This window comes from Papio anubis, chromosome 2 (assembly GCF_008728515.1).
Source record: "Papio anubis isolate 15944 chromosome 2, Panubis1.0, whole genome shotgun sequence".
Classification (NCBI taxonomy): Eukaryota; Metazoa; Chordata; class Mammalia; order Primates; family Cercopithecidae; genus Papio; species Papio anubis.
Genome location: NC_044977.1, coordinates 153,317,220 through 153,342,115, shown reverse-complemented (window position 1 = coordinate 153,342,115; position 24,896 = coordinate 153,317,220). Strand labels below are relative to the sequence as shown.

Below are 24,896 nucleotides of genomic sequence, written 5' to 3'. Positions count from 1 at the left end.
CAGCCCTGGCAGGGCCTCCATTGTTCTTGCTGAAGCAGGAGTTGCAGCAGATCTTGCCACAAGCCTTGGCTGATCAGACCCATGAACGTCTGGGCATTCCCACCACCTCCTAAGGCGGGCGAAGCACCACCGCACAGGATCTGGGTCCCTCTGTGGCTGCCTGGAGAAGCTAATGATACAACCTGGAAGTGGAGTGAGTGCATCCTGGGAAGGACTTTGACCCGTGAGAGACATAAGACAGGAAAGAGATAAACTCCTCTCCCTAATGAAACTACTGCAGTGCTCAGTGGTTTCAGATGTCTTGCATGACAGACCAAAAGGACGCATTTTTTGATAAGGTTATGGTCAACCTAGTTAGTGCGCCATTTTTCATTTGCTTCCCCACCTTTCCTGCCTCACCTCCCTTTTCCTCTCACTTTTGCTGTCCTAGGATTGTACCTTCCTCCAATAAAGTGTTAGTATATGCGCTTTGCACAGGCCGTTTTCTAAGGAACCCAGGCTAAGACAATCCCCTTTCCTACTCTTATTCTGCACTAATGCCCCACAGGAAAACCTTCTAATGTTTCTAATAGGTATTTCCTTGTTTGTATATATATTTGCAAAATATTTTTTGTTGTATGTGTTGTATGTAGAATGTACATAGGGGTTATTGTGTTATACACTTTATTTCTCATTCTCTTTCTTTTTCAGCCATCCCAGTGTTTTTAAGATCCGTACATGTTGCTATGTGTGAACATTTGGTCCAGGTGCTGCCTGGTACTTCATGGCAAGCACTCACCACATCTTCCCTATCCACTTCCCAGTGATAAACATCAAGATTGTTTCTAAATCTACCACCTCAAACAATGCTATTCAGCTTAAACATTATTTGAAACTCTCAGCCATGCACTGCGGCTCACGCCTGTAATCCCAGCACTTTGGGAGGCCGAGGCGGGTGGATAGCTTGAGGCCAGGAGTTCAAGACCAGTCTGGCTAACATGGTGAAAACCTGTCTCTACTAAAAATACAAAAATTAGCCAGGCGTTGTGGCACACACCTGTAATCCCAGCTACTTGGGAGGCTGAGGCAAGAGACTCTCTTGAACCCGGGAGATGGAGGCTGCAGTGAGCTGAGATCATGCCCCTGCACTCCAGCCTGGATGACAGGAAAAAAAAAAAAAAAAAAAAAACCTCTCATTCCACCTGGTTTCCCAAATTAAGCCGTGGCCAGTTCCATTTCCTATCAGTAAATTCAGAAATTTCTCGATTAATTACTGTTTCTCACCACCCACCCCCAACACACCCTTTTGTTGGAGTTACCTTGCAGTTATATACCTAATGCCAGTGCACAGTGGGAGGATTACTTGTCTACTCTGGCATCTGCAGGGATGTACAAGTCTGGTGGTATCAGGCTGTCACTCCTTGCAGATGGCTACTACAATTCTTTCCAGGCTAACTGTAAGATCCATAGGATCTTCTGGCTTTTTTTTTTTTTTTTTTTTTTGAGACGGAGTTTCACTTTGTTGCCCAGGCTGGAGTACAGTGGCGTGACCTCGGCTCACTGCAACCTCTGCCTCCCTGGTTTAAGTGATTCTCCTGCCTCAGCTTCCTGAGTAGCTGGGATTGCAGGCATGTGCCACCACACCCAGCTAATTTTTTTTTTTGTATTTTTAGTAGTAATTTTTTTTTTGTATTTTTAGTAGAGACGGCGTTTCACCATGTTGGCCAGGCTAATCTTGAGTTCCTGACCTCAGGTGATCCACTCACCTTGACTTCCCAAAGTCCTGGGATTACAGGTATGAACCACCGTGTCCGGCCTTTTTTTTTTTTTTCCAATTTTTAAGAGCAGTTTTTTGTTTTGTTTTGTTTTGTTTTGTATTTTTTTAGTAGAGAAGGGGTTTCACCGTGTTAGCCAGGATGGTCTCGATCTCCTGACCTTGTGATCCACCCGTCTCGGCCTCCCAAAGTGCTGGGATTACAGGCTTGAGCCACCGCGCCTGGCCTTAGAGCAGTTTTAAGAGCAAAATTGAGAGGAAGGTGCAGAGATTTTCTATATACCTCCTGCCCACATACATGCATAGCTTCCTGGGTTATCAACGTCTTCCTTGAGAATGTTATATTTGAGTTTACATTGACACATCATAATCACCCAAAGTCAATAATTTATATTAAGGTTCACTCTTGGTGTTGTGGAGTTCTATGGGTTTTGACAAATGTATAATGACATGTACCTACCATTGTAGATTCATACAGAATCGCATCTGCATAGAACTGCAATGAACCTCTCCATCATCCATCACCATCTTCGGCAAGGTGTGGATCTTAGCCTGGTGGTAGAATGTGAAGATGAGGACCTCATCCAGGTCCTTCCTTCCTGGGGTGCTCTGCCTCAGCCCTAGAGGCTGTCCCTTACGTCTGCTGTAATTGTATTCTTTAGCGTTTTCTTTTCCCTTTACTAGGTAATCCCCTCTTACACACAGTACTTTTTTATATTAAAATTTCCTTGTCCAAATTATTGTGTGGTTTCTGTATCCTGAGTAAACCCTGACCAATACATGGCTATACCAATTTATACTTCTACCTGCAATGTGTGAGAGCTCCAGTTCCTCCACAGGCAATTATTTTAAAGCCTTTGTCTACCAACCACAACATCTGGATGATCTGTGTGTCTTCTTCTATTGTCTGTTTTTTTCTCTTGCTTATCAATGATATTTTCATGCCTCTTCACAAGTCTACTTATTTTTTACTATATGTAGACATTATATATAAGAGGCATAGAGACTCCAGATGATATAATTTGCCACACAGTGTTCCCTCTTTCTTCTGTTAAGCAGATGGGAGTAAGGAATGATCGCATCAGTCCAGTGAAGGACTGAAGTGGGTTGAGACTGGGTTTTGGTTTTTGGAATCTATCTATCTCAAGTCCATCTCTGGTTTGCCCCTATACCTGACATGTGGATTTTGGGTGAGTGCCTTGCCGGGTTTCTGGATCCTCAGCCATGAAAGACTATGGAGATTCAGCTCTGCTTTTCAGAGGTTCCCAGTCCAGCTTCCAGACTGTCTCCATGGAGCTTCAAGATCTGGCCAATGTCTTGAGGTGGGAACTGGCTCTGTGTTTGGGGAAGGCCCTTCCTTCTTGGGAAACTTTCATTTTCTAAGCACTGTGGGACTATAGAATATTTCAACCTTTTTTTTTTTTTTTTGAAATAGGGTCTTGCTCTGTTGGCCAGGCTGGAGTGCAGTGGCGCAATCAGAGCTCACTGCAGCCTTGACCTCCCCAGCTCAAGTGATTCTTTCATGTCAGCCTCCCGAGTAGCTAGGACCACAGGTGCGCACCACTACGTCTGGCTAAGTTTTATTTTTTCTTTGTAGAGATGGAGTCTCCTTGTGTTGCCCAGGTTGGTCTTGAACTCCTGGGCACAAGTGATCCTCCCACCCTGGCCTCCCAAAGTGCTGGGATTATAAGCATGGTCCACTGCATCTGGCCCTATTCTGCTTTTAGATGCATTCCTAGGTGCAGAACTCAGCAAATGTCAGGTGCAGAAAAATGGTTTTGTATTTAAAGCTCCCATGTTCTAATTTGTCATTCTAGCACCTGTAGCCACTAAAAGCTTTGCTGGTTTCCCTTTCCTCCATTACAGGTCCTCCTGCTAGGCAAACTTGATCATTAGCGAGTGCCCCAAACTGACAGATGCCCTGGGGATGAGGGAACAGCTGGGGAGCCTCATCTCGTTTTGTTGCAGTAGGAGTGTTAGCCTGCCACACCTACTAAATCCTACCTAGAAGAGGAAATCGCCTAGGCTTTTGAAACTCAAAACTTTTCTTTTTAAACTGTTGTCTCTAGCGTGTGTTTCAATATTTTAGAGTTGACTTTTTTTTTTTTTCTTGACAAATTTCTGCTGCACTATCACTATCCTGAGGCTCTGGGTATCAAAAAAATGGAACAACGTTTTTCAAACTGTAGGTTACAATCCATTAATGGGGCAAAACATTGATTTAGTAGGTCACGCTAGCATTAACTTTTGTTTCATATGTGTGTTTGTGTGTGTGTGTGTGTTCTGGTTTGCAGTGTAACACCTATTTCTTCCTATGGATTGAGCCCACAATGTTTAAAAGCCGCTGGACTTTAACGGAATAAGAGCTAAGGGGAGAAAAACAAACATTATCAGAAACCAACACATTAGCTGAGTCTGGACAACTTTTGGAGAAGTTTAGCCGTTAATGGGAAGGAGATTGTTTGGAAGCTTTTCTTCTGGCCCCAGATAGCAAGAGCAAGCCCATGTGAGGAATGAACTATAAGTATCAGAGAAGAAAAGTTTATGAGGCTTAGCTCCTAATGAGGCTGAAGGAGGTGGTAGGTGTGGAAGGCTATGTTTTAGTCCATACCCCTCTGCGCTATAACACAGTAACACAGACTGAGTAATTTACAAAGAAAAGAGATTTATTTGGCTCACAATTCTGGAGGCTGGGGAGTTGAAGAGCATGGCACTGGCATCTGGTGAGGGCCCTCCCATGGCAGAAGGCAGAAGCTAGTGTGAGACAGAGAGAAAATTGGACCAAACTCATCTTTTCTGTTAGGAACCCACTTCCTGTGATACTACCCATTCCCACAAAATGGCATTAATCACCTCTGAAAGGCTCCACCTCTAGCAATTAATTTCAACATGAGTTTTGGAGGAGACATTCAAATCACAGCAGGGTAGCAGGGAGGGGTAAAGATGAGAAGTAATTGGGCCTGGATTGGTAAAGTCCATGAAAACTCCGAAAGCAGAGTATAAGTTCTCGGCATTACATCATGGGCAGCCCAGTGGAAGAAAGGCCTTGTACTTGGCACAGAAGAAGGGTCAGCTGAGGGGATGAATAAGCATGGGTGGTGGAGGCAAGGTTCTTTTGCTAGCCCATGGTTGGTGCTTCAGGGTCACCAAAAGATCTAATTCCAGCCACAGGCCCAGTAACTAGAATGAGCACTCATCTCCTATTCACCTTATTCCTGCTCCACCAACACCAAACACATACTTGTCCATCAAGGCCACCTGGCATGGGAGAAGAGTGTAGGCTTTGTGGTCAGAAAAGCCTGACTCTTAGTTTACCGGCTGTGTGGGATTGGGCTCACAGTCTCCTTATATCTAAGACAGGGCTCAGATGACCTTCAGCACAGGGTCACTGGGAGGCGGGCAGACCCATCACTATGTCTCATGTCAGGCACACTGTGAGTGCTCAGAAACTCACAGCTTATTTTACTTTTAGGGAATACACTGAAGCTGGGAGTTTTGTTGTTGTTGTTTGTTCATTTGTTTGTTTGTTTTTGAGACAGAGTTTCACTCTTATTGCCCAGGCTGGAGTGCAATGGCGTGATCTTGGCCCACTGCAACCTCTGCCTCCTGGGTTCAAGTGATTCTCCTGCCTCAGCCTCCCAAGTAGCTGGGATTACAGGCATGTGCCACCACGCCCGGCTAATTTTGTATTTTTAGTAGGGACAGGGTTTCACCATGTTGGTCAGGCTGGTCTCAAACTCCTGATCTCAGGTGATCCACCTGCCTCGGCCTCCCAAAGTGCCGGGATTACAGGTGTGAGCCACCAAGCCTGGCCTGAAGCTGGGAGTTCTAGAGGAAGGCTGGGCCATTGTGACCTGGTTGACTTCCAGCCCCACGGTCCAAGGCCCCCACGTTTGCTGCTGAACTAGGCACCAGTTTGGATCAGCTCTGAGGCATGGCAGTCAGCAAGCCTCAGGGCAGAGAGACAAGTGCAGGACATGTTGCAGTGGATGAAGTGTGTTTGCTTTGTCCTGCTCTGGGTCAGTACAGTGGCTCCGACTTCAGCCAGAAATTGGCTCCTGGCCCTGTGACTGACCTTGGACCTCTGTGGATTAAATTTGGGCCTGAGCCCTGCCTGGGTTTTTGGCTAGGAGTCTGGCCTTCTGCCATGCCTCAAATACACCTGATCAGCCAGGCACATCTGCCAGAGACTTTGGAAAGATTTCTGCTCAATCATGCTTCAGCATATAAGGTTTTCTCCTTCCCTTCTCAGCCTTTTTTTTTTTTTTTTGAGATGGAATTTCACTCTGTCCCCCAGGCTGGAGTGCAGTGGTGTGATCTCAGCTCACTGCAACCTTCACCTCCCAGGTTCAAGCGATTCTCCTGCCTCAGTCTCCCTAGTAGCTGGGAGTACAGGCACCTGCCACCACACCTGGCTAATTTTTGTATTTTTAGTAGACATGAGGTTTCACCATATTGGCCAGGCTGGACTTGAACTCCTGACCTTGTGATCTGCCCACTTGGCCTCCCAAAGTGCTGGGGTTACAGGTGTGAGCCACCACACTCAGCCCTAGCTAATTGTTATTTGTCCTTCCAGATGTGGCTCAGTCATCAGCTCTCAGAGAGGTCCTTCCCTTGGTACTTGCCTCCTCCCCATACTGGGTTAGGTGCCCTTCCTCTGGTCTCCCATAGGCCCTGTGCTTCTCTCCCCCACACCTCTTGCTCCTCAGCTGGCATTCAGCTTGTTTGAAGGCAGGTCTCTGTCCCAATGCCCGGTTCTCAGTAGATGCTCTGGCAGTGTTTACTGGATGAATGAAGCTTTTCTGTTCAGTGGCTCTGTTCTCTAAGCCCCCATTTGCCAGCAACTGAGCCACAACTGTATTTCAAGGTTCAAAGAGTAAAGGAGGCAGCTCAAATGGAACAGTCCATCCGCAATCACAATCTGCAAGATTTAATCTCACCATTAGGCAATCCCAGGTAGGTCAAGCGCAGTGTCTCACACTTGTAATCCCAGCACTTTGGGAGCCCCAGGTAGGTGGATTGCTTGAGTCCCAGGAGTTCGAGATCAGCCTCGGCAATATGGTGATATCCCATCTCTACAAAAAGTACAAAAAGTAGCCAGGCGTGGTGGTGCACACCTATAGTCCCAGCTACTCAGGAGGCTGAGGCAAGAAGATCTCTTGAGCCCAGGAGGTCGAGGCTTCAGTGAGCTATGATGCTATGATCGTGCCACTGCATTAGAGCCTGAGTGACAGAGCGAGACTGTCTCAAAAAAAAAAAAAAAAAAAAAGAAAAAGAAAAAAAAAGAAAAGAATCCCAGGTACCTGGGTATGACTATTAGCTGTTTAAGTTCCATTTCTGAGAAGAGGTATTACTACAGATACATGTATGAAAGCAGTACAAACACATCTCTTTGACTCTTGTGTAGATGTTGGCTCAGCTCAAGCTGAGGGCATGGTCAGGGTCCTGTGCCAGTCAGGGCCCAAGAGAAGATATGTCTTACATGGGGAGCCGACGAGGGGCTGACAGACCACCAGGATGTACAGATCCCTGCCTGCCTTCCCAAGTTCTATGGTAAATGGAAGGGATCGAGGGAGTCAGTTTCCAGGGCAAGACCCAGCCAGTCGAAGTAAACTACTGTCCCTCAAGCCTTCTCCCCAACTAGGTCTTTTACTCCCTACTGCCAAGGAGACATACTGTTGATGGCACCCAACCTGCTGTCCCCTTCCCAGGGGACTTTTGGGGTCTACAGGGTCTTTGGAGCAGCAGGTGGGAGTGGAGGTACAGGGGGTGCACAGCAACTCTCACCAAATGGCTGCATGGGTGGCTGGGATGCCAGCGGAAGCCTGCATGAGATTGAGAGCCTCAGCATGGCAAGCAGAGCCAGCAGCGCTGTGAGGCTCCCTTAGGCCTGGGGCAAACCTGAGAAGGGAGTGTCCAAGTTTCCCTGGACATGTAAAGCTGGTTCTAAGTCATTGAGGTCCACCCACAAAAAGAATGTCCTCAGAAATGATGCTGACAATCAAAATCACAATGAGATGCCACTTTGCCCCCAATAGGATGGCTATAATTAAAAAAGACACACAAATTACAAGTGTTTGCAAGGATGTGGAGATATTGGAACCCTCATATGTTGTTGATGGGAATGTAAAATGGTGCAGCTACTTTGGAAAACAGTTTGGCAGTTCCCCCAAAAGTTAAACATAGAGTTAACATATGATCCAGCAATTCCACTCTTAGGTATACACCCAAGAGAAAGAAAAACATATGTTCATACAAAGACTTGTACATGAATATTCATAGCAGCTTTATTCACAGTAGCCTCAAAGTAGAAACCTAAATATCCATCAAGTGATGCAGGGATAAACAAAAGGTATAGACATACAGTGAAATATTATTCAGTTATGAAAAGGAATGAAGTACTGCTACATGTTACAACATGAATAGATCATTAAACATTGTTTACTGAAAGAAGCTAAGCTAGTCACAAAAGGCCACATGTTGTATGATTCCATGTATAGAAAATGTCCTGAATAGGGAAATCCATAGAGATTGAAACTAGATTAGTGGTTCCCGGCGGGGCGGGGGGAAGGGGTGAATGAGGAATGACTGCTAATAGGTAGTTCTTTCATTCTTTCTGTGGCGGCAGGGGCGGGGGAGTGGGAAGTGGTGAAAATGTTCTGGAATTAGCTCATGCTGATGGTTGCAAAACTTTGTGAATATGCTAAACACCACTGAATTGTACACTTTTTCTTTCTTATTTCTTTTCTTTTCTTTCTTTCTTTCTTTTTTTTTTTTTTTAAGACAGCTGCTCACTTTGTTGCCCAGGCTAGAGTGCAGTGGCGCAATCTCAGCTTACTACAACCTCTGCCTCACGGGCTCACGTGATTCTCCTGCCTTAGCCTCCCGAGTAGCTGGGATTACAAGCACGTGCCGCCGTGCCGGGTTGATTTTTGTATTTTTAGTAGAGACGGGGTTTCACCATGTTGCCCAGGCTGGTCTTGAACTCCTGACCTCAGGCGATTCACCCGCCTCGACCTCCCAAAGTGTTAGGATTACAGGCGTGAGCCACCGCACCCGGCTTGAATTGTACACTTCAAAAGGTGGAATTTTATGGTGTTGAATTATATCTTTATTTTTTTAACGTGGGGAAAATGACGCCGCTGGAGAGGAGTTAGCGGAACTGAAACAATGAAATGGTGCGCGAGTGTCGCCTGTCCCCGTCGCATCCATCCCAACGAAGTTTGGGCCCTGGAACGGTGCACCAAGAAGGCCTGCGGGGAGAGGCGCTGGGGCAGGATAAGGAAGAAAGACGTCTCAGGATTCGAAGGGAATGCGGCTAAGGTGGCGGCGGATGTTCGTCTAGGACTGGGGAGGCGTCCGTAGGCTCAGAAGTTGGCCCGGCCGGAGCGGAGATTTAAAGGTTGGAGCGCAGAGGCTCTTAAAGAGGCCGGGTCGAATTCCCATTTGGCGTCCACATTAAAGCCAGCTCCCGGGCGCCACGGATCCGACCCGGGTAAGTGCGCTGGGCCGTGGGAGAGGCGGCGGCGCTGACCCCAGCCTCTGGCGTTCTAGCGCGCGGTGCCGGGCCCAGGGGACTCGGCGCGGGTGGGCTAGACTTCGCGGGCGCGCGTTCTGGGGGCCTGGGTGCACGGGGGGGCGACCGGGTCGAGGCACCCGGCCCGGTCTCCCCACTGGCGCGCCCGCCGCGGCGCTCTATTTTTAGCAGGCGCTGTGGCAATATAAGGAATGCGCGGCGCGCTAGGCGCTCGGGGCGCACGCTGGCGGCGCGGTCGCTTTAAGGAGGCGCCGGGGCGGGGACGGACCGGAGTGGCCGGCTGGCGGGGAGCCGTCAGTCCGGCGGCCGCGGGGCCCGGCGGGCGCGGCGCTGCCTCCTCACCGGCGCAAGCTAGGAGGGGGCGGCCTGAGTGCCGTAGCCGAGCTGGGGCTGGAGCTCGCGGTGAGTGGTCGGGAGGCCTTGGAGGGGAGGGGGCCCGGCCGCGCCGCCTCTCTCCCCGGCCGTTGCTTTGTTCCGGGGCGGGAGGTGTGGCCGCCCTCCGGGCTCGGCCGCGCTCTCCGCTCGCGGGGTGCGCCCTGGGACCGGCTGTGCGTGGCGTTTTGCCCCCATCGCGCGCTCCCGCGTAACGGTGTGCGTTCGGGAAATCGGCCACGACCAAGACCCCAGTGGGGAGGGCCTGCGCGCCGCTCAAAGAGACTCTTTCATGGTAATCACACTTGGGTTCCTTGGCTGCCTGGGCGAGAACCCGGTGGGTAGATGGGTGGCATGAAGGGGCGGGGGAGTGGGCGGGGGGCTCTTTATCTACCCCCTCCCCCTCGCCTTAAGATGGCGTTAAAGAGGGGAGGGATCCGCCAGGGAGTTGACAAATTCATCTGAATAATAAAACGCAGACTGCTTCATAAACAACCCTTCACTGCTCCCGGAGGTTTGGGGAGCTGGAGCTGTGGTCACAACTAGGGCCTGGGCTCATGCATTGAACTAACCTGGCTGGGGCATCAGACACGGTGCCAGTCCTGCCCTGCGGGGAAGACAAGAGCACAAAGTGACAAGCCAGTGTGGTAAGTGCTGAGATCCGGTAAGCCCAGGGGTTGTGGGAGCCCCTGGGGGTCCCTACTCCAGAGTGGGAGTTGAGAGAAGGCCCCCTAGAGGAGATGATGTCTGACCGCAGCATGGACACAGGACACCCAGTTAGACTCTGGCTAGAGCTGAGGTCTGTTCTGGCCTGGGGCAAAGCGGAGTCTGGAGAGGTGAACAAAGTCCGTCAAGGCCACTGGGGCCTTGATCATAGAGCTCTGCCATTGCCCCTACTCCCCAGTGGCCCGTGATGGTATGGAACCTTCCTGGCCTTGCTCCTCCAGGACTCACTCTGTCCTGGACCTGACCAGAGAGGGTGGCTGACACGGCTCGGAATCGTGGCTTCAGAGGTTTGTCTGGCAGCAGGAGTAAGATGGAGATATGACTTTAAGAGCTCTGAAACTCCACTGTAAAAACAACAACCAACAGGACTTACAAAGACCGGCACTTGAAGTGGATGTGCTCATCATTTGACAAGACACCTCCAGAAAGATTTTGTTTATTATAAAGGATGAGGGAACTGGGGTGAAAAAGAGCCAACAGCTTGCCCAAGATGATATCTTAAGTCCATGCTTTTGGCCACGTGGCTGTCTGGGCTTGGGAAGGCTCTGGTGCAGCCTGTGTTAGAGTTTTGTAATATATTGTTTTATAATTATTCACTATAGACATTCATTGGTGGGTTGAAGTGTGAGGCAGTGAGCTGTGGGTATTAATAACTGACTCGTGTCAGAAGCTTAGCAGTGAACAAAGCACTTTCTCGGATACAGTTCTTAGAGCTTCTCCTGCTTCTTTTCCTGGGGAAGAAACTTGAGCTGCTAACATTTTGTAAACCTCCTAATTTCCTGTAAATCACATGTCCCTGCTGACTGGGGCTGAAAATGTTTCGGGCAATGGTTTTCACCCTTAGGTCTGTTCACACTGCCCAGCCGCCAGTTAGCTTCTCTGTGTAGTTTATGGTGTAATTTGTCCTTTTTCTGCCGGTGTGGGAGGCATGGGGCTTTCATGCTCTGGGGTTTTTGAGGTCTGCCAGCCTCTGGGGAGGGAGGTGTTGGGCAAGCCTCGTGCTCTGGTGGAAACTGACCCCCCAGATGTGACCTCGGCATTTCCTAAAGTTGGGGGGGGTCGGTGCGGGGGAGAGGGTAGGCGGTACTCAAAAGGCCCTCTGGTGAGGCAAGTGATTGTCTCCAGGGCTCTCAGCTTCGCTCCTTATAAGACAGTTGCTAATTTACACCTCTCTTTTCACCTACATAAGACATTTTGTGACAGGTTTTTTTATGTTATTATTAGCTCTAGCCACTGGTATTTCACACTCAGTTCGTCTGAGCTACTTATAAAGTGACAAGTCCAGCCAGGGCAACATGGTAAAACTCTGTCTCTACAAAAATTAGCTGGGTGTGGGGGCATGCGCCTGTAGTCTTAACTACTCGGGAGGCTGAGGCAGGAGGATTGCTTAAGCCCAGAAGGCAGAGGTTGCAGTGAGCCATGATCACGCCACTGCACTCCAGCCTGGGTGACAGAACAAGACTCTATCTCAAAAAAAGAAAAAAAAAAAAAAGTGACAAGTCAGTTACCCTTGGGGTCGGTTTGGTTCCTGAGCTCTAGTGACCACCTGGAACAAGGAATGACTATTGGCCTCCGATAAATTAGGCTCCTGGGATGACTGGTCCTAACCTCAGTCAGAATCACATGTTGACCAGCCTCCTGGACCTAGTGAGTTCTCAGGAAATGTGGCTTCCATAATATATTTCACATCTGATTTAATCATTGTAATCTGTTCAGCCAATGAAATGCCCCCAAACAGAGTGTGTCTCCCTGAAAGCAATTGAAAAACATAGCTGCTCATGAGCGTTGTGTAGTTTGTACAAGCATACTCATGTGAACTGAATGGGAATGCATTTTTGTGCAATGCTGGAATGTTCTCAAGTGTCCAGAGGATGTGCATTGAGTTCCAGAGGCTCTGTACCTGCCAGGCCCTGGGCAGACATAGAAGGTACAGTCACCTTTATCTGGAGATGGGAAAAAGAAAGGAGCTGGAGGAGTTCCCTGAGACCTGGGACACCTGGCAAGTACCTATTGTCTAGGGACTGAGCAGAGAATTCAAGCTTTAAGAGGAATTTTGTTGCTGGACTCTGAGTCCCTGCCAGCCCTGATAAGTCTTAGATTGTGCCTCTGAGCCCTGTAGTACTGAATCAATGGGGATGCTTTTGGCAACAAGTAACAAAACCCAAATAACAGTAAGATTAAGCAGAGCTCAGATCTCCCCAAGATGCTCTCTGCTCTTGTAAGGTCTCTGTACACAGGAATGGGATATCAGTACCATTTCCAGCAATTCCTGCGTGGGACAGGTAGCCACAAAGACTGAGGGTCTGGAGTTCAGGGTAATAGCTTTTGTCTTCTTGAGTCATAGTCTTTTTAATATGCTGATGAGAAGCCCGGGGAACGTTGATGTACAAAGCTGGACATATAATTCAGGGGATTCATGGATCTCTGAAAACCAGCCCCGGATCCCAGCTTAGCCGTCTCTGGTCTAAAGGCACGTGACTTCTCTAATGTTCATGGCAGACCTATTCTGTAAGCCCATTGTGCAGCCAAGTCAGCATGCCGCTCCAGTGCAGTCTGAGAGGGCAGAGATGGGGGCCAAGAGTACAAACAAAGTGGGACAGTTCTCATTGCCTAGCCTGTGAGTTGAAGTCTGTGCAGTCAGTCGGTGGGTCTGACCAAGAGGGCAGTGCTGGTGCTGCCTCGTGCTTCAGCAGGGGTGATGAGGTTCAGGCTGAGGTGGAGACCACGTTGCTCGTGCTTCAGCAGGGGTGATGAGGTTCAGGCTGAGGTGGAGACCACGTTGCAGTCGCCACACTTTCAATGGTGCACCACCTGTTGTTCTCTAGGTAGCATTCCCGCTACGTGTGCGATGCAGTTGGTTCTACCTATTCCCAGAGACTCCACCTTGGCCCTCCTTGTCCTGGCTCCCAACACTGAGCCCCTAGGGCCATTAAGCTGGCCAGCATGATCTCAGACAGCTTTCTGCAGGCCTTCCTCTTGTAGGAGTCATGAAGCAGCAATGTGTATTTCGCTTCTTTTTCTTGTTGTTATATTAAAAAATATTTGTTATATACTATCCCAATTCATATTATTTATTTTTTGGCTATATATTGCATATAAAAATGTATTTTTTGTATTTTGCTTCTTAATGTCCCTATCATTGTCCTTCATATTCTTGGTAACTTCACTAGGTGGGGCCCGCTGCATGACAATGTGGGTCATCATGGCTGAGGTGATTTTCTGAGTCTCAGAGGGGTATAGTCCTGGCATCAGGCTACCTTGATGGATAAAACAATATGATTTACATATGGGTTGTATTGCTAGTAAGATTTTGGAGAGCACCAAGAATGAATTTGGCTGTGCAGCTTGTAATGGCCAAACAAAGGAGGGTGGGTGGAGAGTTGGGAGCTCTGGTTCTGGCCTCTGTGACCATCTATAGGGCCATGTTTGGGTCCTGTGCTGCCTGGGCCCAGGCTCCATCTGTGACTTCTCTGCCCAGCCCTCAGTGTTGTCATAGGGATTAGATAAAATATACACATGAAAATACGCTTGGGAGGCCAGAAAGGGCCGGAAGAATGAAGAGCATTACCAGGATTCAAGCAACCTTCAGAGGACAGAATCTTAGACCCAGAAGGAGCCCCCTGAGTGTATTAAGTCAAGTCACACCCCGTAGAGCACATTTCTCATAGTGGCGAGGAAGATGATCTGTCATTTTGATAGTTATATACTGGTTTATTTCCATGTATTATGCAAATACAGGCATCACCACAAACTGGGGTTTTTTTAAATGGATATTTTGCTCAGATTAAGGCTAAAGAAGTATTTTAAGTAAAAAAACATGATAAAAAATTTTAAAGTATGGTGGTTTTCAGATTAAGCTAGCTATAGTGCAATAGTAGACAAATATGGCCCAAATGGGAAAGTGAGCCCTTGAGGAAAGGCTGAGAAACTTTCAACAAGGGGAGTCCCTCCCTCCTTGATAGCCCATTAGGGGTGACAGCCCATTAGGGGGACCCTTCTAGAGACACAATGTTTGCTACCCTTTGAATCAGTCCACTGCTTTTGGGGATTCTCTCATTCTTGGGAAGTTCTTTCCCTTCCTCCTTAACCTGTCCCACATGAACCTTTGACAGTCCTGCTTTTCTCCAGCATGAGCAGCTTTACTTCCTTCAACTGCTCTTCAAATGTCATGGTTTAAAAACAACCCCTCTGTATGTCTGTCCTTTCTTCCCTCCATCCTTCCAGCCACCCACCCATCCACCCACCCACCCACCCATCCATTAATTGATCCATCTCTCCATCCATCTTTCATTCAGCAAAGACTTGTGGGCTGGACCCTGTAATATATACTTTATATTCGCTATCTCTAAGCCTCACAGCGATTTTGTTAGATGCAGTTAACCTTTTATAGATGTGGAAGCCGAGGCTCAAGGAGGTTAAGTAGGTCACCTGCAGTCATAACCTGAGAGAAGCAGAGTCAGGAAGGAATCTGACCGTGGTCTGTCTCTTCCTGAAGCGCACGCTCCTTCTGTTAGACCGTGCTGTTCCCAGCAGTGGATGACCAAAAATGTCATGATCCCTTCTCTCCTGGTGCTTAGGGGACCTATCCCATGGAGGTGTGGCTCTACATAATCAGTGCAGTGGGTAAAGGCCTCATGAGGAGCGGGGATGGAGCAGCCTGTGCACAACGATGCGGTGAGGCAGCGGAGCTGCAGAAGACGCTGGCTGGCAAGAGAGGCAGTGGGTGCCTAGCTGGCAGGAGTCTTCCCTGACTGATACTAATCTCACAGTCACAAATGAACCCCTAAATCATTTGTGTACTTTATTTTTTTAATTTTGAAAAAGGAAAACGTAAAGGATAGTATAACAAATACCATGTACCTGTTACCCAAAATGAACAGATGTGACCATTTTGTCTGTACTTGATCCTTTTCACAGTAGGGCTGGACTTAAAGCCAGACCGCTCATCCTTTGCCCTGGCTGGTTTGGGCCCATCCTCAGCCTGCAATGGGCTTTTGGGAGTCTTGCTCCTGAGTTTTCCTGTATTGGTTCTCTCTGGGGGCTTCATGTCCTCAGTTGATGCCAGTGGGCCTCCCTGGAAGTTGTTGACTGAAGAGCCTTTTGCTGCTTCTGACCACACTGGGGAGAAGCCACTCTGGGGAGAGTGTGTGTTTTTTTGGCTGTGACCTTTTTCAGAGAAGTTCATCTACCCTCACAAACACCTGCCTTGACTGTTGTGGGTTTAGCCAGGCTGCAGAGCATGGTTTAGTCATAGCTGCCTAAACTGAACCGTAATATTAATGGTAGGTTTGTATATTTGGAAGATAGAGAAAACATAATTCTCTTTTTATAATTATAGGAGAATGATAAAATACTTTTTGTTGGTGTTGTTAGCAGTGAGGTCTCACTCTGTTCCTTAGGTTGGAGTGCAGTGGAGCAATCATAGCGTATCACAGCCTCAAACTCCTGGGCTCAAGCCATCCTCCTGCCTCAGCCTCCTGAGTAGCTGAGACTATAGGTGTGTGCCACCGTGCCCATCTAATTTTTTAAAATTGTTTTTGTAGAAATGGGATCTCCCTTTGTTGTTCAGGCTCATCTCGAACTCCTGGCCTCAAGCGATCCTCCCACCTCAACCTCCCAAAGTGCTGGATTATAGGCATGAGCCCCCACACCTGGACACAAAATACATTTTATATTCTAAAGTATAGGATTACTTTAAGAGAAGGAAACTAAAGTATGATGGCTTACTTTCTAATCCATAACTTCACAGTTTTCCCTTCCTGTAGCTTTCACAGAAAAAAACAGGTACCGGGTACTGGGTCCTTCTCTCTGCCAAGCAGGAGCAAGGCGGCAGAGCCAGCCCTGCAGCTGCAGATAGAAGCTGTCCATGACGACAGGACGCAGCTTCTCACCCAACTGTTTGCAGCCTTCTCCTTTCCACCCACCGATTGACTCCTGAGCTGACGCCTGATGTTATCCTGTTTGCATGTAGTTTGCCATGAGTTAGAACAGTGAGTAAAGCACTACTTTTTAAAGCTGTACAGAAAGATTCAAAAATTTCTGGAAAGGCTTCCTTATCCAGGGCAGATTCTTGTCAGTTCCTATTGGAGACCAAGATTTCATCTGGTTTCATAACAGAAAGTGGGGACCCGTGGGGGACCCTAAGTCCTCTTCATTAAGTGCTGAGAATGTCTGGAAACATTTTCCTTCCCTGAGTTGCCCTTAAGGAATAACACCACCAGGCTGGATGCAGTGGCTCATGCCTGTAATTCCAACACTTTGGGAGACTGAGGCAGGAGGATCACTTGTGGTCAGGAGCTCGAGACCAACCTGGCCAACATGGTGAAACCCCGTCTCTACTAAAAATATAAAACTTAGCTGGGCGTGGTGGCGGGCATCTGTAGTCTGAGCTCCTCCAGAGGCCGAGGCAGGAGAATCGCTTGAACCCAGGAGGCGGAGGTTGCAGTGAGCCGAGATTGCACCACTGTGCTTCAGCCTGGCGACACAGAGACTGTCTCAAAAAATAAAAATAAAAAAGAATAGCACCACCAGATCCTTTTCCCTCATTCTGATGGAGATGCTGCAAAACCCAGCAAAGGCTGGGTGCTGAGAGACCTCAGAAGGCCCTGCTTTACTGGGGCTTATCTTGCAGTAGAAGCCGTACCAGTGAAGGCAGTTGAACATATTCTACAACCACTGCCTATGTGATTATACGGAAATCCACATATGTGTTATACTTACAGGCATACCTTTTTAAAGACAAGTTTGGGTTTAAAAAGAAACTACTTGGCATACTGTATATTAGGCTGGCCCTAGTATACCAAGTACACAGATTAAATGTAAAAGTATTTGTGGGCATGTGGATCTGTGGGGAGATCTCTAGAGTATAGTGGACTCAGGAGACTCCCCTACCCCTTTAGGAGCTGACCATTTATGGGGGGTGTTGGCAACAGATTTTTGCCCCTCAAAAGCGTTATGTATTCATTTCAAAAGCAAAATTAATTTTAGTTCAGTTTAGCTTTTTTTTCCTAATCCTTTAGAATTTCAACATGCCTTCTTGAAAATTCTCCCTTTTTAGATAACCCACAAATTTATCTCTTTATATTTTCACTCCATTGGAAATGGAGACTCGAGGAGGAGACAGGCAAAGCCGTCTTTCTTGGCCAACACCGCTCTCACCAGTCTATCATGGTCTTCTTTCAATGTCTGCTTTATTATAACCAGAGATGATGGAAGGAGGGTGGGATCACTGTCCCAAAGCCTTGGGGGCATATATTTTTAAAAACTTCTATGAGCTATGCCTCCTTAGTCTTCCCTCCCCACCCACATTCCTCAGGTTGAGGTTCCTGGGGCAGAGCTGGAAGTCCTAGTCTGTCTCACACTCCCACTGAGGAAGTCCAGCCCAGGAGAGGCCAGGTGCCCTGGCACTCCCCAGCAATTAAGGCCAGCTGGCATCACAGCCTTCCCATCCACCCCCACTCACTGACCCCATCCCACCCCCCCCGCAGTGGACAGCTGCCTGATCCACTAATCTGGGGCTGGGTGGGTGTTTCCTGCATGTTTGAGATTTTAGGAGGAAATCAAAATAAAGAAACAAAGCCTTTGTTTTATTTCTGGACTCCCAACTGGGGATGGCTGGAGGGATGGTAAGCGGGGAGCAGGAGGAGCAGGTCACTTGGCACTTCAACAACATAACCATTCTAATAGAGCATTTAACAAGAGCTTTTTCTATTTAGGGTTGGGGTGGGTAAATAGGAAAGATGGCAGGACTAGGAGAGCCCCTTTGTGTGGAAGGAGAAAGTGGGGCTGCTCTTGCCCCAGGCGGGGCCTCTGGCAGTGCCTGGTGTTCAGGCAGGGAGGGGTCTGAGGCCACCCAGCTGGGCTGCAGAATTGGCAGCCTGGGGACTCAGGGACTTTCAGTCCTCCCTTCCTGAAGGAACCCTCTGCTCCAATTTCTGCCCCACTACTTGTCTGTGTGACTCTCTGCCTCTGTAGCCTCCTCTTCCATGTCTGTAATGGGAGGACGTCCCAGCCACACTCTGGCCTTTCTTCTCTAGTCCAGTCATACTGGGTCGGGCTCTCACCTGACATGTGGAAATGGAGAGCTGCATCCCCCAGTATTTCTTAATTCTTCCAAAGGATCTTCTCCTCATAGAAATTCTCTGAGGGTATCATTTATTTTCTTTAAAAATTGCCCAAGTATTGATGAAAACCCTCCTAATTTGCAGTATTTCTGAAGATTTCAGGGTATGGGCCATGCCCACTGGCCGCCTGGCCTCCACTCCCCTTTGCCCCATGTGCATACAGTAAGGTTGGCTTCTTCGTCTGCTAAGCCACTATTATTGTATATAACAGGCATTCACCAAGGGCTTTTAAGAAAGGGGGTTTTCTGTAGCCCAGATCAGGGCAGAAGTTAAAAATGAATGTCAGACATCCTTCCCGGCTTCATCACACCCTTGGAGACTGTCTCTGTGACTGTCTCCTCAAACCTAGTTTTCTGCTATTTTCTAGGGGCCAACTTTCCTGGACACTTTTCCCCAGACCTTCTGAAAATTTCAAATTTTCATTACGTTTGATTGCAGAACAAAGATTACAATCTGTCTTAGTCTAGACTGTGGGCTGCCCTTGTCAGATGTGAAGGGGCCTGGGCATGGTGGCTCACACCTGTAATCCCAGCACTTTGGGAGGCTGAGGTGGGTGGATCACTTGAGGTCAGGAGTTCGAAACCAGCCTGGCCAACATGGTGAAACCCCGTCTCTACTAAAAAAATACAAAAATTAGCCAGGCGTGGTGGCATGCGCCTGTAGTACCAGCTACTTGGAAGGCTGAGGCAGGAGAGTTGCTTGAATCCAGGAGGCAGAGGCTGCACTGATACAAGATTGCGCCACTGCACTCCAGCCTGGGCGACAGAACAAGACTCTGTCTCAAAAAAAAAAAAAGAGAAAAAAAAACATGAGCCGGGTGCAGTGGCTCACACCTGTAGTCCCAGCACTTCGGAGGCCAAGGCGGGTGGATCATGAGGTCAGGAGATCGAGACCATCTTGGCCAACATGATGAAACCCCGTCTCTACTAAAAATACAGAAAATTAGCTGGGCGTGGTGGCGGGCACCTGTAGTCCCAGCTACTCAGGAGGCTGAGGCAGGAGAATGGCGTGAACCCAGGAGGCGGAGCTTGCAGTGAGCCAAGATCGCACCACTGCACTCCAGCCTGGGTGACAGAGTGAGACTCCGTCTCAAAAAAAAAAAAAAAAATATATATATATATATATATATATAGGCCTTTAAATAACTCATCTAAGAAAGAATTAGACACTCTAGACCTCTACCTTTGCGTACAGTAAGAACCAGCAGAAACGCTGGGATTATTAAGCTATCATTATTACTAGCCAGATCAAGTCAGTCTTCTCCTAACTTGATCAGGGCAAAGCCAGGTGTTAATTTTTTCCCTTTCCTGTTAGAACATTTTGTAACATAAGGACTGGAGATGATGTAGATTAACAGTATTTATTGAGTACTTTCTCTGTGCCAGATATGTGCTGGGCACTGGAGATACAGTGAGGAGAACAGAGGGTGGGCCCTGCCCACATGGAGGCGACGGTCTAGTGGGGAAGATGCATTACATGTTTACATCTTGTAAACAACTAACTAAGCAGTTAAGTGCCAGCATACAAGATGCTGTCAAGGCAGACAGCTGGGTGCTTTGGGAGACCCTGATAGTAATCTCATATAGTCTGGGGTGCAGTGGGGGTCAGGGAAGTGTATGTAAGGTGCTTAGCATGTGGTCAGGGCTTAATAAATGGTCATTATAATGACCATCCCTGGCCACAGGGCCCAGCCTGGTTCCACCTCCAGCTGGTGGCTGCTACCACCCACCAACAATAGTTTTGCACAGAGAAGTTTTTCATTAGGCCAAGGTTATACAGCTAGCAGAGGGGCTTTGATTCATGACTTTTTATAAAAGTGCTATATGTAGAAAGCAGAGGGGTGGGAAGCTTCCCTCAACCCCCCAGCTAATACCGACCTTTGGACAGGCCTTGCCCGGCAGGAATGGAGCAGCAGGCTGGATACTGAGGAGAAAAAATGCAGCAGTCATTTAGGGCTTGGGGAGGGAGATGTGAAAAGTAGCCTTCTGCTAAGTGGGCTTAAAACCCTGGAATTGGAAGGGTCCCTGAGAAGCCATCACACCCACCTCCAGCCTGGTTCACCACTCCAAAGCTAGGTAGCCAGTCCTCCTTCCTCCGCGTCTGCTTCACAGACCTTTGCTGAGGAAAATCCCACACTCATTGCCATGCCTGCCTCGTTTTCAGGAAGTTTCCCTTTTATTTGGCTTCAGTCCGTCTCTCTGCAGTCTGGTTACTCTTTAAAAATGGAGATTGAATCGCCTCTCCCTACCTCAAGGAAGAACCTAGACCCTATGTCTTTCTCATTTTTGGTCAACATAAACATTTTCACATTCTTCATTAATGGTGTCTAACATCTTAAATATAAATAATGAAAACAAAGCGAAGCAGCGGCGTTTTTTGAGTGTGCCTTTTTGGCCTCCACCTCTCTGGGCTCTGGCACACTCCTGGGGTGGGCTGTGTGCCTGTCCCTGAAGAATGCCAGGCTGGCCCATCTCCTGCAGGCCAAGTAAACCCTGCGGCTGCTCTCTTCAGTGAGATCATTTCCTTTGATCTCACACCTCCTCGCACCAAAGCCAGGCCAAGCCAAGGCAGTGCGAAGAGTTGTCTGCCTTGGAACGGCCGTACCACTCAGATGTGTGTGTGCTCAAGAAGAATGGGTACAGAGTGTTGATTTATTTGTGTTATACAATGTGTAAAACTTTTTCATTAGTGGCCAGTATTTAAAATAATAAAAGAGCCAGAAATCTGAGTTTTTGCATAGACTCAGATTGCTGGCTAATTTAAAAATTTAGACTATGTGGCAAGCTCATTGCAGATATTATGTTGCAGCAGTCAGCTGGAGCGGGGTGTCAGTCATCTGTTTGCGCAGGCCCCACTGCTCCCTGTTGCCTGTACCTACCCACTTCTATCACTTATTGACACAGCCTCTGCTGGCATGTGACTTTGGGATGTCTGTTTGGTTCTTGATTCCTTCTTGCTGCTACTGCAGGGCAAAGCAGTTGAGATGGGGGATCAGTCAGGAAGCATCCGTCTCTCAGGCAGGGGACTGTAAGATGCAGAGGGATGCCTGGCCATGGGATCCGGGCCTTCCCTTCCCTCTCTTTCGCCACCCTGCCCTTCTCCTGGGAATACCAGAGGGGACTGGTGGAACACCATGATTCCATGAGATGAGCAGCTCTGGGCTGGAACAGCTAAGGAGTTAAGGAACAACCTTAGATGTGCTCTGGGGGCCGGGTGTGGCATCCCCAGCCCAGAAGGCAGGGCCAGTCAGGGGACCACACCCTGGGTGCTGGTGAGGGCTCAGTGCTTTGGGAATTTGGACAGCAAGGAAGGACCCCTCGTCAGCACTCCTCCTGCTGGGCTGGTGCCCACGGGTGTCCAGTGGGACTCCTCTCATGGTATGTCCTTCACGAGGCCTGCCACTGCAGTCCTCTGGGTCTTGTGTGGCCTATGGCATAGTGCCCACATCACCTCTGCCCTGCTATCTACCCAAGCCAGACTCCCAGCCAGCTGCCAGTATCACTCCTGCATTTGGAAATGCAGACAGCAGATACGTTGGAGTGTCTCTGAGCAGAAAGGTGTGCCAGGGCTCTGGGGTGCCCAGAGAAAAAGAAGACAAGGCCTGGCCCTCTGTCCACTGTCCCACTGTAGCAGAGGAATGTGACCGTGAAGTAACACCCAGCTCCTAGATTTGAGGGCGGATGAGGAGGGGCATGCCGAGCTTTGTGGTCAGAGAGATGGCCTTGGAGAAACCACAGAGCCTCTCTGACCTTCACAGTTCATGAAAGGGCTAAACAATGCCTCTTGGTGAAGTGTCTTGAGTCATCACATGGAATAATGGCGGCTGAGCACTTGTGCTGCCACCTGCCACGGGGCTGGCGTTCCATAGATGGAAGCGAGGTGGCTCAGACCTTGGGGGATAGAAGAGGGCCCTAGAGGAAGGAATGGCTTCTGGGGGATGGGACCTGACACTTGGGTACCATCCCTGTCCTTGAGGACACCAGACCAAGAATCAGCAGAGCAGAGGCTGAGCGAGCGGAAGGGGGCACTTGGGCAGCTCAAGAAAGGCCTGGAATGTTGTGGTCAGTGGGGAGAGCTTCAGGCACCCACGGATGGCATTCCAGGAGACTCTGTGCTCGGGTTTGTTGGGGAGTGATAATGCTGGAGTGGTGGGTAGGACAACGCTGGTAGTAGGGGCTCAGGCTGGGGGCAGACATGGGCACAGCAGTGGGCAGCCTTGCTAGGCCTTGGCCTGGGATGTGGGTAAAGGGCTGTTTGCACTGCCAGGGGAGAAAGAGGAAGAGAGTTTGGGGCAGAGAGGTGGGCAAAGGGGCCCACCCTTGGGCAGGTGAGGGAGGTGCTGGCTGAATCCAGTTTGTGCAGGGTTGAGCCTGAGCAGCGGAGCAGAGCAGTGAGGAGGTGCGGGGCTCTGTGAGCAGAGGGCAAAGTGGAGTCAGAGTGGGGGCTGGGAGGACAGCAGCCTGCCAGGCTCTGGGGAGGCCGAGGGCCCTCAGTCTGGGGAACCCCAGAGTGTGCAGAGGCTGGCCTTCCCTGGTTGGGTGGCCACCAGCGTGACGTTCCCAATTGCGCTCAGATTCCTATGGAAGGCTGCAGAAGTCCTCCTCTTTCACTGCGGGTGAGACTGCCCTGGTGCTAGGAAAATATTAATAGACCCCCAGGGACTGAGAACAAGGATTGAAAAATAAAACCACTTCCTACTCTCTTTCCTCAGCTGCCACTCCAAGAAGTTGTGAGCTAGATGCAGCTCTGCCCTCACAGAACCCATGCCCTGCCCTCACCCCTGGACTGAGTTCTTTCCCGCCCTCCCTGTTGTTGGTTGCTGGGCAGGGGGCACTGTGGGGGACTGGGGTAGGACCCCAGAGGCCAGGTGGCCAAGTAGCAGGCATTCCTGTGAGCCAGGGATGCCAGCAGGGAATACTGTTCTGAAGGTTCTGTGACCTCTTAGACACTGAGGCCCTTACCAACTCCTCGTTCTGAAAGCCGCTTAGACCCACCAGGCTCAGTGGACAAGCCTGGGGGTGAGTGGGACAGTGTTTTCATTTTGCACCTTGCCAGGCCTAGGTGCCAAATCCCAGATTCTTTTCACTAGCCTGTGCCTTTGGTAGAATGCCTCTCTCCCCTTGGTAAAATGGGGATAATAACCCTCCCCCACAGCTTTCTGCCTCAGGCCTTTGTGGCTGAACCTGGGTTACCTGTTCCTCCCTTACCCTATTCCCATCCCCTTTCTCATCCCCTTCCCCTCCTCTGAGATTCTGGAACACTTGGAGTTTGTCCTATGTAATTCATCCACTCTCTCTTGGGCTTTTTGTGCTGGTGAACTTCAGTGTAGTCATCAAAAAGAATTGCAGGGGCCCTGTTTGGTTAGGCAGCCATCCAGCAAGCCTGCGTGGTACTTCTGTGTGGACTTGGGGCTGGGGCAGGGTCCGGGGGCCTCCAGCACATGTGAAGCCCATCATGCCCAGCGCCCTCACCTGCCAAGCCCTGCAGCCTTGGGCACTTGTTTCTTCATCATGCAGTGCTTATTAAGCAGCTACTGTGTGCCAGGCACTGTGCGTGGTATAGGGATGCAAAAATGAAGATCCCATTTCCAGGGAGCCAACAGTAACCCCCTCCCCTGCCACTCTTACCCCCCATACCCATTACCCCTGCCATGCACACATATACACTCCACATTCCAGTCATATCACGTTGCCTGCAGTACCGAGCGTCTCCTTGGCTTTTCATGCCGCCATGCATTATACTTTTGTCGCTTCTATTCTTTACCTGGGACACGCTTGTCCTTACTGTTTTTTGTTCTTTTTTTTTGAGACGGAGCCTTGCTCTGTTGCCCAGGCTAGAGCGCAGTGGCGTGATCTCGGCGCACTGCAACCTCCACCTCCCCAGTTCAAGCAATTCTCCCGCCTCCCTGGTTCAAGCGATTCTCCTTCCTCAGCCTTTTGAGTAGCCACCACACCTGGCTAATTTTTGTATTTTTATTAGAGATGGGGTTTCATCATCTTGGCCAGGCTGGTCTCGAACACCTGACCTCATGATTCACCCGCCTTGGCCTTCCAAAGTGCTGGGATTACAGGCATGAGCCACCGTGCCTGGCCATCCTTACTGTTCACTTGGCTAATATCTACTTGGCCTTTAAGATCCCGTTCTGCGTCACTTCTACCAGGAAGCCTTCTGCAGCACCCCCAGGCTGGGTAAGATGCCCCCCACTCCTATGCTCCTGCATTACTTACCCAGTGTACCGTAATCCTCTGCCTGCCTCCCCCACAAAATACGCACTGCGTGCCCCATGGTCTGGGGCTGGGCTCAGGCTCATTTATTTTGGTATCTCCAGTTCCCAGGACCAAGCACACAGGAGGTGCTCTGGGAGCATTGACTGGATGTGTGTGAT

At 49.2% G+C, this 24,896-nt stretch overlaps 1 protein-coding gene across 5 annotated transcripts in view; it reads left to right on the top strand.

Annotated features, from left to right (window-relative positions):
- The first annotated feature begins 8,570 nt into the window (after nt 1-8,570).
- Nucleotides 8,571-24,896, top strand: part of MRAS (muscle RAS oncogene homolog) — a 58,719-nt gene continuing 42,393 nt past the window's right edge. For 2 of the 5 annotated variants that reach the window (XM_003895048.5, XM_017955851.3), the window contains exon 1: nt 9,403-9,692. The gene's annotated coding sequence lies outside the window, so the exon portion shown is untranslated. Of the gene's footprint in view, nt 9,249-9,402; nt 9,958-10,066; nt 10,310-24,896 lie in introns of those variants that run through there. The other 3 variants (XM_003895047.4, XM_009201629.3, XM_009201630.3) reach the window with 3 other exon arrangements.